Genomic DNA, 7,923 nt, shown 5'->3' with positions numbered 1-7,923 from the left:
CACACTTGCATCATCCTACATAATAGCACAGAAAATAATTAACACATATGAACATACATAACTATTTAATCACAATTGAGTTTAATTTACCCTATTTTTGTCTGTTAGCATTCTACTACACTGTATACCTGTGCTATTATGTAGGGATGATGCTAATGCCATCCCTACTATCTTGTTTGCATTGTTTTAGAGGGATTGATATTAGCCATCCCTACATTTACTTCCTTTTTAAAAATTTTTTAAATAAAATATATAGAGAAACGTCATATAATTTCTTTTTAGGTTCTAAATATTCATATCTCTGCTTTGAGTACGTATATTTTTGTAAATAAACTGTTTTGCACTATAATTTGTATTAATCTAGCGTTGAAGACGCCAGCCACATCACGGCTTGATTTATACATTCTGAAATTGCATTCAATTCCAAGTCCTGATCTTTATGGCAAAAAAATAATAATTAGCAGTCTTATTTGCCATCGATTATGTTGGCTAAACAACCATTAAGTCTTCTAATTTTTCCATACAACCAATATAACCAAGAAACCTTTTTTGTCCACTTTAGAATTAAAAAGATCAACTACTCTTAGAAGTGGGGCTTCTAACGGAATAAAACCTGTATGTGAGAGGGATTTGTTTCTTGCGTTTATTTAAAACTATAGGTTGATTAGTAATGTCGTCCAGCGTTTTCTTGGCTGAAATGGCCCTATGGGGCGTTTTTCATATCATGCTTAATTTAATTTACTTAGATGTTTCCAGAACTAAACTTTCAAAAACTATATACATAGCGTCCATAAGACGAGATTTTTTTACTATACTTTCCTAGTTATATTCAGATCAGTTTCTAAGTAGCCTAATTAATATTTTATGTGCATTACATTATCGAGATGTTGATTTCGAGAAAAAATAAAATAAAGTTTCCCTGTACGTTAGTTCATCCAATGTTTTATAAGAAAACGTTTTCTCATTAAGTATTAAAACATTGTCGTTAATCATTTTTGAACCAAACATGGAATCAATATTGACCAATGCCCTGGCTACATATGAATAACATTAACGATTTATAGTAAAGAAGATTTTTTCTCGTATAATCTACTATTATGTGAGTTAAAATACGTAAGGCTAGTAAAATACCTCTGAAAACTCTCAGGAAACAAAAAAATACGCAAAATAAATACACATTTTGTTTTCATCAACCATTTACTTCTTTTTGGTCAATTTCCAAGTAGATCAATTTAGCCAATACTGAGAGCTCCCATGACTTCCACAGTTCTTTGTTAAGGGGTCCGAATATGAAGATTTCGAAAAATTAAGCATAGAAATTTATTTGCTATTTTTCGTGTAAATCAATAGGTACATATCCATGAACCCTAAAATGCTCATATATATTGTTTGTTTGTAATTAAGCACAAAGCTACACAATGGGCTATATGTGCTCTGCCCACCACGGGTATCGAAACCCGGTTTCTAGCGTTGTAAGTCCGCAGACGTACCGCTGTGCCACTGGGGAGCCCTCATATATATATTTAATAAAAGTTGAAAATTTCCAAAATATGAATTTACATTTTAGATTATTGTTTAAAAAGGATTCTTACTTGTCAATATAAATTTTTTTAAATTGGCTCAGTGGAAGTTGAGAGATCACAAAACTCCTTGACTCCCATTTTTGGAGCCCCCTCATGAAACTTTCAATAAAATAAAACTTTATTCGTTTATGTTGTATGGAAATCAAACTTTCTAGTCATTTTGTCAAAAATCATGTAAGCATAGATACAAGCTATTGCGAGTTATTATATAGATATGTACAAATAAAATCTTTAAACACCGTAAATATTAGTGGATAAGAAATTAAAGCGACGAACTTTGTTTAAAATTGATCTCGTTTACTCCTCCTTGTTCCGTACTTCTTTAGTAAATAAAGCGTCTGTTTGTTCGTTGAATTTCGTGCAATGTTAATCGAGAGTTATCTGCGCTATCCGTCGCTAATTTAGAAGGGACGGCTCTTACAGAATAGGCCGCAAGGGCGAGTACGTTCAGTGATGAGATTCAAACGGGCGACCCGGAGATTGCGAGTTTAGCGCCTTAACTAGGCATATATACATTTTGTAAGATTTATGAAACTACTATTCCTTATATGGTGAAATACTGAACATGTCTTTTCTATATTCACATTCTATGAAAATAACACAATTTTAATAGTTATATAGTAATATTAACTAACAAAGAATATGACTTATGTAATTATTTATTAACAATAAACAGTTTTACCAGTGATGTCCATTTTTTATCGTTTTCATTTCTACGTCTTTTTTTCACTTTTAGAAACAGTATTTTTTTGGCTCATTGACAATGAAACTTGCAATAAACAGTTTATTTCGCTACTAAATATACGTGAAAATATATGTACATAATGCAGACTGAGTGGCTTGTAGCGTGTTCAATATGTTCCTATATTTTAAACTTTTTCCCAATAGTCACAGAATAGATCCTACTGGATAATGTTGTACATAGGAGCAACACGTGGTAATGCATGTAGTTTTATCTCGTAGCAGACACTGATATATAAAAAGTGTTTAACGGAATATAAACTATCAAAGACATATGTGCACTTTTCATGCATATGTTTAACACCTGCCTACTTTATTCGATTATAAATGTAGCGGTCGCCACAAACTCCTTTTTTGAACATTCAACACGACAAAGAAAATAAGTCGAAACGAACGTGCATCGTATAATAAATAATAAAATGTATTGTACGTGTAACTTGATTAAAATAGCCGTACATGTGTTATATGTTATCTTTTGAGAGGCGTTTGTTGACAATTGTTTAAACTTCATATTACTTCTATACAGTGTGCTGCTCGTCATCATTGTTACCCTTTTCTTTATCCTATTTTCACATTCCTTTCCGTATACAGTTCTTCGCGAACTATTTACATTTGTACTTCAAACGTTGTTAATCAAAACTATACATCGAGTGACCGTTTTTTCCTAAAGACTGTTTGGATAATCGATTTTTTCAACATAAGTTATAGAATCAAAATAATTCAATAAAGCCCGTTATGAACTTACTGTAGATATAACGTTAATTCGAAAGCGTTTTTCGTTGCTGTTGTTTATCGCTTTCTCTTTATATTGACAAATCTTACAAGCAGTTTCTGTTAGGAAACTGTGAGTGCATAATATGATGTGGAGAAATTATTGGTGTTGTGTAATTTGGTACTATTAAATCAATTAGGCTAACAGAATTTGATATTTATTATTTTAAGCATGATCCAGTAGTGTAAATAATAATGGCAAAATAGTGTTTTCAATTTCTGTTAAGCTCCATTTGCCGACACTTCGAGTGAAAACTGTCATATTTCCTGTCCTCTTTTCTTCAATTCGTTATTAAAGGTGTATGTTCACTAATGATATTGAACGCACACTCAACATATATATATATAAGCGGCTTTAAGGTGTATATTTTTATTGTACTATAGCAGTCATAAGAATTAAAAGATATAAAGTTGTGTGCCTGAAATATATATCGATTAAGAATGACCAACAAAATATTAGAAACTTTGGACCGATATGATTCTGAAGGTAACGAAATTAATTTATCTCATTCATTAAAATTAATTGCTAGCAACAAAGCTAGATCTAAACACAACACTCCTGTGTATCTAGAACTACGATCATGAATTACAGCAAACTGTCCTCGTTGTGCTGTGTTTGTTATTTATTTTGCCTATTTTGTTTTGACGGTTTTTACAAGCTGAATTTTACTAATTACTGAATAACAATGTCTACATCTATCATTGTAATACAGGAGATTGAGTACGTTATAATAAAATGAATTTGAATATGCAAGTTAGAAATCACGTAACAACCACAGTAAACATAAAGTCGCGGAGAAACGGTATGATTCAGAACTACGTTTTTACATTGTTTGGCATTCGCAGGTAGTGTGATGCCACCGAAAATTTAGCGCTTTTGAGAAAGGTATGTAGCAATCCTTTCACACCCACAATATTAACAAACTCAGGTCAGAAGAATATGTTCAATTGGGGATATATATAATTATCAAAACGGGGATATATTTTATACATAATGACATTGGAAAAAGAAAGAAATATGGATCAGCTTGTGGCAACAGGACCATCCAGGAAGAGATTTGGAGAAGTCGTACCCTAGTTGTGGTAAACAAAGTGCGACCTCTTGCACTAAGATCTTTGGCAAAAGCCGTCCTTGTGCCTTAGGCAACAGTATGCAAGATAATCAAGAAGACTCTCCGTCTAGAAAAGTAACGCAAATGATGTATACACAGGTTGTTTCCATTACATATTACATACCCGTTCAACCGTCGCATACCTCAATGAACTGGAGACGAAACGAGTATTCATGCTATTCCATATGAATTCATACCGGGTCAAGTCGCCAGACGCAGCGCCTATGGATTTCTGAACGATTGGAATGTTGAAACAGGCGCTGGGAACTGTTATTTTTCTACACTAGATGAACTATAGAAAGTAGCAGAGAGGTGAAGTGTGCTTCGGACAGAGACTTTTACAATGAAAACTACGTTATAGGAGTATTGTTAAGATGCATATTCGTCAGACTGCATGGACTGTAACGACGTGGTCAATCTCCAAAATCGTTATATTCGCCCGCCAATAGTCGTCAGTATTATATGCATACAGATGTAAATATATGAATGATAAGTGTGTCTACACAGATGTACAGATATGGCTGTTTCTTGTATATTCTGAAGATGGGCGAACCATCCTTGATGAAAGAATTTTCTTTTGTAGTTAATGTTAAAATGTTAGCTTCTTTTCCAATTTCTTATTATTTTATTTGTTGTTGAATTCGTGTGAAAACTCAGATTTTTACTTATTTGGTAAGAGAGATATTGGGAATCATCTTCCTATTCAAACTACTTGGAAAATTTTCAATATATACTTTGGCGTATCTAAGTCCAATAGCTGCGATCGAAAATAATATGAAACTTTTATCCTTGACATTAATAATAAAGATTCCCAGAGAATTAATTCTGTTGTTTAACATTAAGTGCAACAATCCCCTTATTGTCGAGTTTTATTGATTAGAAAAACGTTTCTCCTCTTGTTACAGCGGACTTTAGTGACAGTTAATATGGAACCAAATTCTGTAAGGAATGTCGATCGCGTGAAAGAGAGGAATGTTGAGAAGATATGGAAGAGAAAGTTTCTCCCACTCCATCCCACCGTAGAACGCTCCACGGAATTCGGTAATTAACCATTCTTGACAGGCCCTACTTGCCGAGACCCCTTTGAATGATAGGAAGAGGAGAGGCAACTCACGACAACGGCGGCCGCCCCAGTCACGGCCGGCAGGGGTCGTCTGGGCCATTGCGGCTAATTACTACCCCTAGCCTGGAGCATAAAATGATACTTACGTGCCGGGAAGGATGTTGTAAAAAAGCACAAAAGAATGCCGAAGCTTTCATTTTAGAAATGATTGAATTGTTCTTGTTTGAACTTACGAAAAACTGTTGTTGCTTTTAAATAAAAAATTATTGAATACAAGTCTTATAAACTCAGCAATCTCGGTAGGACACTGTTGGACTTCTAGCTTTTATCTATATATATAAGTTTAATGTGCAATCGTTCGTGGTAGCATTTCGGCGAATACGTGTGGATTGAAAAAGTGACAAGGAAAACTTAGCTACGAAATTTTGTCAGCATTGATTAGGCATCAGACAAAATAATTCCGAACATACATCGTTACAAGTAGTAAAAAAATGTTTAACGTACAGAAACGCCAGCACACAGATAGATCTAGCTAATATTGTTGGTTATAAGAAGTTCTGGACTTAATGGAACAAAAGATGTGTGGTATAAATAAACATGATAACATTACTTCATAGACTACAAGAAACAAGGTTCCTGCACATATTTATATTTTTCTATACACGTCATGGCTTAGTTTTATCAAATATTCAACACATACACACGCATAGTGTGTATCAAATTAATTTCAAATAGATAATACAGTATAATTGTAAGATATCAAATTTATATGTATATTTTACTTACGTTGAAGGTTTCCAACAATCTTATACCTTGAATAGAATACCTTACTGTATGTGATCATGCAGGCTGGTATTAACGAGATAAGACTCGGTGTTCCAAGTGTAATGTTTCAGAGTCCGTAGTAAACTACAAGCTAGGACAGCTTCAAAGTGAAATCAATGTGGCCAGTGCTTTACTAGTTACAGTGTCTTCACGTGCGATGCAAGCTGTCCATAGATTATCGGGCCACAGTTGTATATAAGCTTTAATATTAGAGAAGCTTTTAGACTCCGTATGAAAGAATCTCTTTACCGATATCTTAGAAACTTCGTCATCCTGCCCCTGTACTTGCGTGGTCTATTCATCAGATAAATTTAATTGTAGGCTAAAGACTCCTCCTCCCGAGATCTTCTACAGAAGCAATTGAAAGATATAAGCATTGATGACACGTTATATTGTAGCTTGAAAAAGACACTTTTAAAGGACTTATGGACGAGGATTTTTTATCACTATCGATGATCAGCAACTCTCAAGGTTTTCTTTCTCCTCCTAGATGTTATCTACTGTACCGACGTTTCTTAAAAGTAGGTATTTAAAGTAGCTCTTCGTGCAACCGATGCCTGACCAAACTGTGGTGGCACGCTTCTGAAGGCAGCAGACGACCTTTCGGTTCCAGCTGCGCGAGCGGAGCTGTCATTGGCACTTGCATGGATTATTGCAAAGTAGCGACATCTGGCGGAAAGAGGTACGTCTTCAACAGGCACTACACACAAAGGTGAGAGAATCCAAAAATATTCGAGAGTTTTGAAACACAGCTGAAGGCATTATCTTCTGACCAGCAATCAATAAACAACACAGAAGATATATATGGGCGAAGATACGAATGACGCTGTAAGCAACATGTTGTAGCGTCTAGTTCTCCTTCTGGGCGGTGAATTCATTCAACGTCCGTTGGCCAGATGTTAATGTTGGACAGGAAACTGTCAATCTGTACGAAGTTCAACGTGCATACGACATATTCAATAATTTATACGTTTTTCGGTTGAATAAACAGCACTGCACGTGCATGCAGGCACCATTGTAACGTTTAAATCAACATATTTACTATACTAATAATGTCAAATCAAAAAATATTGATAATATTAAACAAAATTAGTTGTTTGCCACACTTGGAAACTTCGATTGCTCTACGTACATGAAAATGTCATTTAAAAATTTCTTTATTACACATGTTCTGTAAAATATGAAGAATGTTTTATAACTTGTGAACATGATATATATTTTTATTCTATTACAAGCTACAACTTTTACAGTAAGGACGGTTTGTTTCTAGAACAGGTACAACGTTTCGATCATTGGTGCAATCATTCCTAAGTGATCGAAACGTCGTTTATGTTCTAAAAACAAATCTTCCTTACTGTGAAAGCTTAACTTGTAATAAAATAATACATAATCAGTTAGTAAACTCAAATTATTCTTTAATATATTGTATGTAAATAATTTTAATATGTTCTTTTATTCAGAGTTTCACTTGCTTTATTGCCCCCCCCCCCCAGTGGCAAGTCTGTGGACTTACACAGAAAGACCATAGTGTAGCTTTGTGCTTAATTTCAAACAAACAAACAAGTCACTTGCTTTGATTGACTAAATTGTACGGAATTATTTGATGTTATTAGCTATTAGTAACAATCTCTAAACTTAGAAGAAAAGCACAGCCTGTTTAAAAACTCAACGTACACTTGACACCATACGGCTGAATATATCAATTCAGTATTGAATCATTAAAACGACCTCGAAATATGTGGCGTGTCTGTTTTGAGACCGTTAACGGTCTCAAGATAAAGTTTTTAATTGCATACTTAAAAACGTTGATCGTCTGAGTATTTTAATT

General features: G+C 34.2%; 1 protein-coding gene across 1 annotated transcript in view; it reads right to left on the bottom strand.

The window, feature by feature from the left end:
• Window positions 1-6,860, bottom strand: part of LOC106476895 (adhesion G protein-coupled receptor L3-like) — a 76,043-nt gene extending 69,183 nt beyond the window's left edge. The window contains exon 1 of the mRNA XM_022381396.1: window positions 6,057-6,860. The gene's annotated coding sequence lies outside the window, so the exon portion shown is untranslated. The remainder of the gene's footprint in view (window positions 1-6,056) is intronic.
• Window positions 6,861-7,923: the final 1,063 nt, after the last annotated feature.

The sequence above is a fragment of the Limulus polyphemus genome, unplaced genomic scaffold (genome assembly GCF_000517525.1).
Source record: "Limulus polyphemus unplaced genomic scaffold, Limulus_polyphemus-2.1.2 Scaffold160, whole genome shotgun sequence".
NCBI classification, from domain to species: Eukaryota; Metazoa; Arthropoda; class Merostomata; order Xiphosura; family Limulidae; genus Limulus; species Limulus polyphemus.
This window is presented reverse-complemented; position numbering and strand designations above follow the sequence as displayed.